Source organism: Triticum urartu, chromosome 7 (assembly GCF_003073215.2).
Source record: "Triticum urartu cultivar G1812 chromosome 7, Tu2.1, whole genome shotgun sequence".
NCBI classification, from domain to species: domain Eukaryota; kingdom Viridiplantae; phylum Streptophyta; class Magnoliopsida; order Poales; family Poaceae; genus Triticum; species Triticum urartu.
Window position 1 is genome coordinate 388531694 of NC_053028.1, and position 13474 is coordinate 388545167.

Genomic DNA, 13474 nt, shown 5'->3' on the forward strand with positions numbered 1-13474 from the left:
GCATGCATGTGCTAGTCACCAAAAAGATCACAAAAATACATGGCCTACAACACTGTAAAGATGGCATGGCATAGCCCAAAACACATGTAGAGCTCATGCCCATATGCAGCACACAATAAATGTAGCAAAAATGACAAATGCTCATAAACTGCTAAGTAACAGGAATTAACATTTTATAGCACTCTTGCATCAGTCATTTGGGCATTAAGATGGACTCAAACAAGCATGACACAATGGAACAAAAAGAAGAGCACATCATGATGAACATTTTGATATATCACACGCGCAAAATGGAGCTACGGATGAGAAGTTATGACATGATGAACAGGGGCTAAAAGTATAGCAGAAAAAGACTTGGATAGAATTTTGGACCTCCGGATCTAGGGTTTCCGAGGTCAACGGTGACGCAGGCGGCTTCTCCGGCGATGTGGACGCGGGGCGGCGCCGGAGAGTGGTCGAAGAGGTCGGGGTTGGGCGGATCCGGCCGGTCACCGGCGAAGGGCGCGCGGGGAGGCGCTGGGGAGGAGTAACGGCGGCGAGCGAAGGCAAGGCGGCGGTGGCGCGCGCCGGCGTGTGCTGGCGGCGCGGCGGAGCAGGCGAGGCGGCGAGGGAGTCCGGCGGCGCAGGGACGCGGAGCCGTGGCAGAGACGGGCGGTCGGCGGCGGCAGGATGGGCGGCACACGCGGGCGGGCGGCGTCGGGTGGCCGGCTCGGGCGCGCGGGCCGGGAGGGCCCGACCCAGGCCACGGCGGGCCTGGCGGCGGGGAAGAGAGAGAGGGCGCGGGCGCGGGCGAGGTGGCACGCTACGGTTGGTGGAGAGCGGCGGCGGGGTGACGTGCCATCCCCGGATTGGTTCGGGCGACGTGGAGGTTGGACATGTCCGGCGCGGGAGGAAGAAACGTCCGGCGGCGCGAGGGGAGTGGTGCTAGGGTTTGTACTGCGCGAAAAAATTCGGAGGGAGACACATATTTATAGGTAGGAGGAGGTAGGAGTGTCCAAACAAGGTGTAGTTTTCGACCACGCGATTGTGATCGACCGGCCGAGAGGATGGAGGGGGTTTGGATGGGTTATTGGGCCACTTTATAAGGGTGTTGGGCTGCAACACACACGAGGCCTTTACGGTTCCCCGGTTAACCGTTGGAGTATCAAACGGACTTCAAATGGCACGAAACTCTACAGGCGGTCTACCGGTGGTGTACCAAGGCCGCTTGGCAAATCTCGGTCCATTCCGAGAAAGTTTAACACCTGCACATGAAAAGAGACAAAAGGGGTGCCGGAGGACGTAGGAGTGTCGGATTGCAAAACGGACAACGGGGGAAATGCTTGGATGCATGAGACGTACACGTATGCAAATGAGATGCACATGATGACATGATATGAAATGCATGACATGAACAAAATGCAAAACAAAGACAAAACCCAACCACGAAGGGAATCTCATATCGCATCTCTGGAAAAGGCAAGAGTTGGAGTTACAAATATGGAAAGTTGTATCTGGGGCGTTACAACATTCCACCACTACGAGAGGATCTCGTCCCGAGATCTAGGATGGCACCGGAGGGAAAACGGAAGATGAAGAGGTAAAACAAAGTTGCTTCTTTGACAAATAAGTGAAACCAAAGAACCTTGAGAGGTTGAACAACTTAAAAGAAGGAATACAACAGAGCTGACCGAAGTTGAAAACACTCCGTTAGGAAAGAGGAACAACGAAGAACAAATTCGGGCAGCACTCCGGTTGAAAAGTGATACGAAACTTGATAAGATGAAAAGAACTTGAGCAGAGGGCACAACACTCCGGTTAAATGGATAAGCACGAAAAGAACATGATCCTCACAATTCGAAATGATGAGAGAAGAGAGCAACAACACAACACCTCTAGAAGCAAGAATAGAAGATAGATCATTGGAATGAAAGAATGGAGAAGAAAACAACATCTTCTACCTCAACTGAGCTTGAAAAAGCATATTTAGGAGAAGGCTCGAATGGAGTTGTTGGAAAACCAGCAACGAAAAGAGTAAGCTTGATGTGGGCTTAAGGAAAACATCCCAAAATTTGAGGTGAAATTCTGCCACCGAAAACAATGATTGATAGGGCACAATGAAGAGATGAAAAGAATCCTTGACAAACCACCATGTAGAACCTCCATGAAGAACTCCGGTAATAAAAGGGTAACGAAAAGAAAGAGAAGTTGAAAACACAAGGTGAAGCCTTGTGATGATTTAGATGAAGCTTTGAAATGATATAACCGAGAAAACTTGGAACTTAGGAAAAGAAAGATGAACAATTGAAAACGAGAATTTGATATCATGAACAAACTCCGGTAGAAAAGAATTGAACACTTGGAAGGAGCAAAATAAGAATTACGTTATGTGTACCCTTCACCAATTTAAATTGATGAAAAGCAACGGATGCGGCATACTACTTATTCTCGTAAAAAGGATTAAGATGGATATAGCGCAAACTTGGGAAGGTCTTCAACGAACCACTAGAAGGGTTGAAACAACGAATAAATTGATATGATAAACGAAGGAAGAAGAATCTTGAATGAACCATCGTAAGAATTAAAAACAATCAAGGAAAAGATAGCGAAACACCAGGAAGAATTTGCACATGAACGAAGATGCTTGATTAGAGAATATTTGGATGATGCACCGGTATGATTTGGAGAACGAGAGCTGAAAGCTGGAATGAATAAATCTGAGATGATGAGCTCCGGATGATCAAAACTGAAAGACTCCTGAATTGCTCCGGATAGGTGGAAATAATTCTCACAATCGGAAATAATTATGAGAGGATGGCATGAAGCTAGAGCCATGAATCTTGAAGAGAATGGAGCAAGATTGAGAGAAAAATCTTCTTCGGTCTTCAAATCTGAGAATGACGACGAGAAACACCACCATGAATTGTTTAGACACTTCAGGAGAATCAAAAGCGAAGAGGTTGAGCCAACGATGAAAAGAGTTTGAAAGATCTTGGAGAAAGGCATTTGACTGATGATAGCACATTCTTACGTCAAACTTTGAAAATAATTTGAGAGTAACTCTGGGAAGGTTAGAAGAGTCAGGTAAGATCCTGGGAAAAGACATGTGGGTCCACTCAAAATAAACACCGTTGAAATGATTTGAAGATAGATTGCGCCGGTTGAATTAAATGACTTGAATGAGATTACAACCTCGAAAGAATTTGAGCGAATTGAGAATGGAAACTTGAATCTTCTGAGATATCTTTAGGACACCGGAACAAAAGAATAGCAAGCAGGGAATGATTATGAGGTGCACCGGCATGAGAAAACATTTGAAACAAGGAAAGGAATGATCAACACCGAAAGCTTCAATTGAAACCACCGGAGAAGAAAAGAGAACAGAGAATGTTGAACTTGTAGAGCATCTTCACGAGAACCACCGGGTAAGAACATTGACGGAAAAGAATGGAGAGACTTCGCAACAATAAGATGGATACTTGATTAAGAAATCTGAGTCCTTGAAAAAAAAAGGGGGGGGGGGGGGGAAAACAAAGACAACTTGGGACGAATGAAAACAAACACCGTTGAGAAGAACTGATAATTGATCTTGCGGATGTGGAGAATGATGAGATCATCTCGAAGAGAATCGCACCGGTTGGAAAGAATTGACATGACAAACTCGATGATCAAGAAGGATTAGTATTCACATAGAAATATGAGAACACCGTTTAGGAACGTATGGAATCAACACTTGACATTGAAGCAACTCGAATACCACAACTGAAAAACAAAACAAAGGGTTGGCTTGCAGAATAAGTCGGAACAAACATATGATAGATCCCATATCGTATCATGTGTCTGTTGGAAAGATATTCTAGGAGCTACTTGAATTCCCACCTATAAAACTCCCGAAACTTTCTGGTTATGCAATCAGGTATTGGGGATACATGGGAAGCATAATATCTCACCCAAAACTAGCAAATCCTACATCCAGTTGTATTCATCCTTCAACACATAACCAAGAAACCTTCGGAAATCATTTACCTCAACCTTCGAAAAGCATCAGTTATACGAGTTATGGCAATACTCCCGAACTCCCGCCCCAGTACTGGGTGGCGTCGAGGTTATCTCACCAACAACTGCATAAAGGAGATTTTCGATGTCGGTGAACTCAGGTATTCCAGAACTGCAATGATAAAATTGTGATGACAACACCTCGGAGCTCAACTCCCCGGGACACTACCACAACCCCTAAATGTCAGGAGGCACCAAGAACAATGTTCTCGTCACAAAACCATCGAAACGATTCCAAGATACCCGCGTTATCCAAATTTTTTTTTGTGAAAATTGAGAAGAGAAGAGTCAAAACTCTACGTCAGGAGGCCTCACCAGAGCGACGAAGGGACTGAGGAGTAAAAAGAATCCTACTCTCCGATATACATAATCCTATAAGACTCAAAACTTTTTTTCTAGACTCAACAACGCCAGCGATTCGATCAAGCAAGGGGCTCCTAAGTCGGGGAAGGCTCTGATTACCAACTTGTAACACCCACGATGCGGCTATATCTCCCACGTGTCGGAGCACGACTTAGAGGCATAGCCGCATAGTAGGCATGTCGCAAGAGGGGTAATCTTTACACATCCCATGTACTGAATACAAAAGGGATAAAGAGTTGGCTTACAATCGCCACTTCACACAATACATAAATATAGCATTACATCATCCAGAATACAATCACGATCCGACTACGGAACCAAAATAAAGACAACCCCAAATGCATAGATCCCCGATCGCCCCAACTGGGCTCCACTACTGATCATCTAGAAAGGAGACATAGTAACATCCCGAATCCTCGTCGAACTCCCACTTGAGTTCGGTCGCGTCCCCTGCACTGGCATCATCGGCACCTGCATCTGGTTTTGGAAGTAATCTGTGAGTCACGGGGACTCAGCAATCTCACACCCTCACGATCAAGACTATTTAATCTTATGGGTAGGAAAAGGTAGTGAGGTGGAGCTGCAGCAAGCACTAGCATATATGGTGGCTAACTTACGCAAATGAGAGCGAGAAGGAAGCAAAGCACAGTCGATAAGCTATAAAGATCAAGGAGTGATCCTGAAACTACTTACATTCAAGCATAACACGAGACCACGTTCTCTTCTCGGACTCCACTGAAAAGAGACCATCACGGCTACACACGCTGTTGATTCATTTTAATAAAGTTAAGTTTCAAGTTTTCTACAACCGGATATTAACAAATTCCCATCTGCCCATAACCGTGGGCACGGCTTTCGAAAGTTCAAAACCCTGCAGGGGTGTCCCAACTTAGCCCATCACAAGCTCTCACGGTCAACGAAGGATATTCCTTCTCCCGGGATGACCCGATCAGACACGGAATCCCGGTTACAAGACATTTAGACAATGGTAAAACAAGACCAGCAAGACCACCCGCTATGCCGACAAATCCCGATAGGAGCTACACATATCTCGTTCACAGGGCACACCAGATAAGCTAAGCCTACGGGAGCCAACGTAACCCAAGTTGCCAAGGGACGGCCCCGCACGGTGCTCTAGTTTGGACCAACACTTAGAGGAGCACTGCCCCGGGGGTTTAAAATAAAGATGACCCTTGAGTCCACGGAACCCAAGGGAAAAAGGCTTAGGTGGCAAATGGTAAAACCAAGGTTGGGCCTTGCTGGAGGAGTTTTATTCAAGGCAAACTGTCAAGGGGTTCCCATTATAACCCAACCGCGTAAGGAACGCAAAATCAAGGAACATAACACTGGTATGACGGAAACTAGGGCGGCAAGAGTGGAACAAAACACCAGGCATAAGGCCGAGCCTTCCACCCTTTACCAAGTGTATAGGTGCATTGAAGTAAACAAGATATAATAATGATATCCCAACAATAAGCATGTTCCAACAAGGAACAAACTCCATCTTCACCTGCAACTAGCAACGCTATAAGAGGGGCTGAGCAAAGCGGTAACATAGCTAAACAACGGTTTGCTAGGAAAGGTGGGTTAGAGGCTTCTCATGGCAATATGGGAGGCATGATATAGCAAGTGGTAGGTATCGCGGCATAGCAAAAGAGCGAACAACTAGTAAGCAAAGATAGAAGTGATTTCGAGGGTATGGTCATCTTGCCTGCAAAGTTCTCCGAGTTGGCATAAGCTTGATCCTCGTAAGCGTACTCAACGGCTTCCTCGATCACGTATTCGTCTCCCGGCTCTACCCAAGGCAAAAACACAAGCAAAGGAAACACAATCAACCACGGTGCAATGCGCAAGCAACACAATGCAAAACATGGCATGATATGCGGGATGTGATATGCAATGCATATGCGTGCCCCGGAAGGAAAATATTGAACCAGGCCTCAACTTGGCAAACCAAGTGTGCCGCTGGAAAGGTGAGTTGATTTCGGTCAAAAACGATATAAAGATCGCCGGAATCGGATGTACGGTTTGCCAATGGCAAGCAAAACAATGATGGCACACTTCTGCAATTAACAGCACAATGGCATCTAGAATGCAACAAGAAACTAAGCTAATGCACTCCAACATAACAACAAAGCACATGGCAGTGATCTACTCAAGATGCTTGATAAAAGATGAACACTGAGCTACGGCTAAATCACACAATAACAGGTTCAAACAAGCATGGCAAAAGTGCAAAAGATATCAGCATCACAGACTTAGTGAAAATACTAACATGTCAGGAATTAACACCAGGAAGCAATGTTTAGAGCAAGATATCAACATGCTACAGGAACAGAACATAGAAATACAAGGCATGGTATGAATCTACTCAAAGCATATAACAAAAGTCCCTTACTCACCATAAGCCAAAAAGGATCAGAAGATATGATGGCACCCATGTAAACATAGCAAGTTTCATTAACAGATTCAGACTTAGCAGAAAACTGGACATGGCAAAAACAGAATTATGAAGGCCTCTTTGCGAGCTCGATTCACTCATCACAAAGCATTGCATGATAAACTAAGCATACTACCAGCAAGAAGACATGATCATAAGGCTAACCATGGCAAGAACAAGTTTATAGCATTCTTGGATCAACTACAACAACCTTGGCAAAATTGATTAACACGTAAACAATCTGCCGGGAACATTTTATAGCAAAAGTAGAGCAAGATTGAGTCATGTTAGGGCACTCCATAAATGCAAACAGGGGCATGGATGGATAGAGCAGAACCATATGTCCAAAACATCCTTACTGAACATACTCAAAAGAAGCATGGATCTCACCATAGCAACATGAATACATGGCATAAAAATAACAGCAGGGAAATGACTGAAATTCTAAGTCCCTGAAATCAGCAATATCACGAGAGCTACTTTGCATGCATGTTCTAGTCACCACAAAGATCACAAAAATGCACGGCCTACACCCCTGTAAAGATGGCATGGCATAGCCCAAAGCACATGTAGATCTCATGCCCATATGCAACACACAATAAATGTAGCAAAAATGACAAATGCTCACAAACTGCTAAGTAACAGGAATTAACATTTTATAGCACTCTTGCATCAGTCATTTGGGCATCACAATGGACTCAAACAAGCATGACACAATGGAACAAAAAGAAGAGCACATCATGATGAACATTTTGATATATTACACGCACAAAACGGAGCTACGGATGAGAAGTTATGACATGATGAACAGGGGCTAAAAGTATAGCACAAAAAGACTTGGATAGAATTTTGGACCTCCAGATCTAGGGTTTCCGAGGTTAACGGTGACGCAGGCGGCTCCTCCGGCGATGTGGACGCGGGGCGCCATCGGAGAGTGGTCGGAGAGGTCGGGGTCGGGCGGATCCGGCCGCGGCTTGCCGGATCCGGCCGGTCACTGGCGAAGGGCGGCGCGGGGAGGCGCTGGGGAGGAGTAGTGGTGGCAGGCGAAGGCAAGGCGGCGGTGGCGCGCGCCGGCGTGTGGTAGCAGCGCGGCAGAGCAGGCGAGGCGGCGAGGGAGTCCGGCGGCGCAGGGAGGCGGAGACGGGCGGTCGGCGGCGGTGGGATGGGCGGCGCACGCGGGAGAGCGGCCTTGGGGCGGCCGGCTCGAGCGCGCGGGCCGGGAGGGTCCGACCCGGGCCGCGGCAGGCCTGGCGGCGGGGAGGAGAGAGAGGGCGCGGGCGCGGGCGAGGTGGCATGCTACGATTGGTGGAGAGCGGTGGCGGGCTGATGTGGCGTCCCCGGATTGGTCCGGGTGACATGGAGGCTGGACATGTCCGGCGCGGGAGGAAGAAATGTCCGGCGGCGCGAGGGGAGTGGTGCTAGGGTTTGTACTGCGCGAAAAAATTCGGAGAGAGACACATATTTATAGGTAGGAGGAGGTAGGAGTGTCCAAATGAGGTGTAGTTTTCGGCCACGCGATCGTGATCGAATGGCCGAGAGGATGGAGGGGGTTTGGATGGGTTATTGGGCCACTTTATAGGGGTGTTGGGCTGCAACACACACGAGGCCTTTACGGTTCCCCGGTTAATCGTTGGAGTATCAAACGGACTCCAAATGGCATGAAACTTGACAGGCGGTCTACCGGTGGTGTACCAAGCGGGCTTGGAAAATCTCGGTCCATTCTGAGAAAGTTTAACACCCGCACATGAAAAGAGACAAAAGGGGGCGCCGGAGGACGTAGGAGTGTCGGATTGCAAAACGGACAACGGGGGAAATGCTCGGATGCATGGGATGAACACGTATGCAAATGAGATGCACATGATGACATGATATGAAATGCATGACATGAACAAAATGCAAAACGAAGACAAAACCCAACCACGAAGGGAATCTCATATCGCATCTCCGGAAAATGCAAGAGTTGGAGTTACGAATATGGAAAGTTGTATCCGCGGCGTTACAGTGTGCCAAATACTATTGTTTCATATCGTGATACTAAATTTCTTAGCCACTTTTGGAGATGTTTATGGGCTAAGTTGGGGACTAAACTGCTTTTTAGTACTACTTGTCACCCCCGAACTAATGGACAAACTGAAGTAGTCAATAGAACATTGTCTACTATGCTTAGGGATGTTTTGAAGAATAATAAGAAAATGTGGGAAGAATGCTTGCCTCATATTGAATTTGCTTATAATCGTTCATTGCATTCTACTACTAAGATGTGCCCTTTTGAAATTGTGTATGGTTTCCTACCTCGTGCACCCATTGATTTGTTGCCTCTTCCATCTTCGGAGAAGGTTAATTTTGATGCTAAAGAACGTGCTGAATTGATTTTTAAAATGCATGAGTTAACTAAGGAAAACATTAAGCGTATGAATGCTAAATATAAACTTGCTGGAGATAAGGGTAGAAAACATGTTGTGTTTGCACCTGGAGATATTGTTTGGTTACATTTGCGTAAGGATAGATTTCCTAATTTGTGCAAATCAAAGCTAATGCCACGTGCTGATGGTCCTTTTAAGGTCTTAGAGAAAATAAATGATAATGCATACAAACTTGAGCTGACTGCAGATTTTGGGGTTAGTCCCACTTTTAACATTGCAGATTTGAAGCCTTATTTGGGTGACGAAGATGAGCTTCCGTCGAGGACGACTTCATTTCAAAAAGGGGAGGATGATGAGGATATTAATACCATTGTTACACCCACAACCCCTGTTGCTATACATACTGGACCAATTGCTAGAGCTCGCGCACGCCAATTAAATTACTAGGTACATTCGTTTCTTGGTAACGATTCTAATGTTCATGAGAATATGATGCTGCCTAAATTGGATACATTTGTTTTGCTTACAAATGAAGGGCCTATCTTGGACAAGAAAGATGAACCTTGGAGCAAGTTCAAGCATGGAGATGATGTCGTGCGCAAGGGGAACAAGAACAGAGTTACAAGTGATGATTCCAGGACTTTGAAGCCACCATAATGAGTGCATGAAGCCTTGGACAAAATATACAAGATGCCACTTCATAAATTTCGTCCAGAGGCTATTCTAGGTGTTGCGTCACCTTATTTTTGGGCCAGGCCCATGTAATTTCGAAATACTTGATTATATGTTGTTTTTAGATTCCGTATGTGTGGGGAAACAAGAGTTAGGGTTGGTTTCGGACCCCTCCTCCAAGGGCCATGAAATCCCCCCCCCCTCTCCTCCATATATACAGCCCTTAGGGCATCGTTTAGACTTTGGGTTTTGTTTAGATTAAAAATTCGGCATAGCTGCAACTTCGCGTACTTCGTTTGTGTTCAACGACCAGACCAAGGCATCACAGAACCCCACCTTGATCAATAAAGCTTTCATCTTATATTCGCAATATCCAGATTGCAATATGAGTTTCTTGCTTATTCTTAGTTTGCTCGCAGGAAACCGACACTCGTGGTCAGGTTGATCGTGCTCCGGCGTGGTCAATAACCCCTCGGAAGTTGGTTTAGAGATTGCTAAGGCGCGACGTCTCGCACGTTCGTAGTCGGATCGTCAAGGTCGACTCCCACAGAAAACGATAGCCACCATCTCATCGAAACATCGGGACACCTTCACCTCTATCAGCCGCTCAGCCATCAGGACACTACAGGCCCCGGACATCCGGCCTCGCCAGCCCGGACATCCGGCCTTTCCCAAGCCCCCGAAAATCCGACTGCCAGCCCGGATATCCGGACACCCCCGAACCCAAGAGCGACATGGCCAGCTTCACCAGCCCGGACATCCGGCCTCCGCAGCCCAGACATCCGGCCCTCCGCGAACGCCCGGATATCCGGCCCGACGCCCGGACGTCCGGCCTTCCCTATCTGCGCACAGTGTAAGGGCCCGAGGCCCGTGTACCCCTTTGCCCACCTAGACCATATATACTCCTCTTCCTCCTCTTTCTTTCTAGGGTTAGCATTGGTTTAGCTCATATTTAGAGATAGAGCATTGCTCATCCACATCGGATCTACTCCACAAGAGAGACCGCAGCCTCTACGGAGAAGATCCCTTTGGATTCAAGACCTCCTTGTGGAGAAGAACATCAAGACCCCCTCTTGGGCGGCCCCACCAAGACCTCCTCACGGAGAAGACCATTACCTTTTGTATCGTCCCAAGTTCACCGTGGATCGTGTGATTTCCTATGTACTCGAGGATCTAGCACATGTGTGACTATTTCTTGTTGGTTTAGTGTTTCTCTTGTGTTTCCCCGTGTTTTCCCTCGTTTCCCTCCTCGTGTTCTTCGTGTTCATCGCGGGATCCGCTCCTTTCGTGAAAGATCGGCCGATTAGGGTTCTACCCTACATCAGGTCTTCTCCGTGAGGAGGTCTTGATGATCTTCTCTGCAAGGAGGTCTTGAATCCAAAGGGATCTTCTCCGAAGAGGGGACGCTGTAACGCCCCGGATACAACTTTCCATATTTGTAACTCCGACTCTTACCTTTTCCAGAGATACGTTGTGAGTTTTCCTTCGTGGTTGGGCTTTTGTCTTTGTTTTGCTTTTGCTCATGTCATGCATTTCATATCATGTGCATCTCATTTGCATACGTGTTCATCTCATGCATCTGAGCATTTTCCCCGTTGTTCGTTTTGCAATCCGACACTCCTATGTCCTCCGGCGCCCTCCTTTTGCCTCTTTTCGTGAGCGGGTGTTGAACATTCTCGGAATGGACCGAGATTTGCCAAGTGGCCTTGGTACACCACCGGTAGACCGTCTGTCAAGTTTCGTGCCATTTGGAGTCCGTTTGATGCTCCAACGGTTAACCGAGGAATCATACAGGCCTCATGTGTGTTGCAGCCCAACACCCCTCCAAAGTGGCCCAATAACCCATCCAAACCCCCTCCATCCTCTCGGTTGTTCGATCACGATCGCGTGGCCGAAAACCGCACCTCATTTGGACATTCCTACCTCCCTCTACCTATATATATGTCCACCTCGTCCAAATTCGCGGTCTAACCCTAGATCTCACCTCCACCACGCCACCGGACGCGTCCGCGCCATGTCGGACATGTCCACCACCAGCCTCCACATCGCTCTGGCCAATCCGAGCATGCCACGTCACCCCGCCGCCGCCATGTCCGCCGGCTGCCTCTCTCTCTCCTCTACGCCCGCCGCCGGCCCGCAGGGCCCGCAGCCAGCCCGCATGCCGCCCGCGGCAGCCCGAGCCGCCCGCGTGCCCAGCCGCCTTCGAGTGCCGCCATCTCCGCCGCCTTGCCTCCCCGCCGGCCACCGCCGCCCGCCCGGCCGCCGCTGTTCCATCGCCCGGCTGCCGCTGCTCCACCGCCCGGCCGCTGCGACCTCGCAGGATCCTCGCGAGCGCGTCACCCGTGCCGAAGCTCGCCGCCGGCCGCGTCCTCCTCCCTCACCGGCGTCGCCCCGAACCTCTCCGGCCTCGTCCTTCTTCGTCTCCGGCTAGAACTCCGTCTCTGGCGAACCTCAAACCACATGCCCACGAACCCTAGATCTGTTTTCTGGGAGGTGAAAAATTCCACTAAGTCCCATCTCTGTGATTATTTTTATGCCTACTTCATCATGCCATAACTTCTCACCCGTAGATCCATTTTGCATGCATGAGATATCGCAATGTTCATCATGATGTGCTCTTCATTTTGTTCCATTGTGCCATGCTTGTTTGAGTCCATCTTGATGCCCAAATTGTTGATGCAAGAGTGCTATAAAATGTTAGTTGCTGAATCTTAGCAGATTATGAGCATTTGTCATTTTTGCTACAATTATTGTGTGCTGCATATGGACTTGAGCTCTACATGTGTTTTGTCTATGCCATGCCATCTTTACAGGGGTGTATGCCATGTATTTTTGTGATCTTTGTGGTGACTAGCACAAGCATGCAAAGTAGCTCTCGTAATATTGCTATTTTCAGGGACTTAGAATTTCACCAAGTCATTGCTCTGATGTTATTTTTATGCCATGTATTCATGTTGCTACAGTGAGATCCATGCTTCTTTTGAGTATGTTCAGTAAGGATGATTTTGACTTATGGTTATGCTCTATCCATGCATGCCTTTGTTTGCAATTATGGAGTGCCCTAGCATGACTTAATCTTTCTCTACTTTTGTTATAAAATGTTCCTCGCAGATTGTTTACGTGTTAATCAATTTTGCCAAGGTTGTTGTAGTTGCTCCATGCATGATATGAGTTTGTTCTTGCTTTGGTTAGCTTCTTGAACATGCCATCTTGCTGATGATATGCTTATCTTGTCATGCAATGCCTTGTGGTGAGTGAATCGAGCTCGCAAAGAGGCCTTCATAAATCTGTTTTTGCCATGTCCAGTTTTCTGCTAAGTCTTAATCTGTTAACGAAACTTGCTATGTTTACATGGGTGCCATCATATCTTCTGATCCTTTTTGGCTTATGGTCAGTAAGGGACTTTTGTTCTATGCTTTGAGTAGATTCATGCCATGCCTTGGTTTGCTATGTCATGTTCCTGTAGCATGTTGTTATCTTGCTCTAAACATTGCTTCCTAATGTTAATTCCTGGCATGTTAGTATTTTCACTAAGTCTGTGAAGCTCATATCTTTTGCGCTTTTGCCATGCTTGTTTGATCCTGTTCTTGTGTGATTTAGC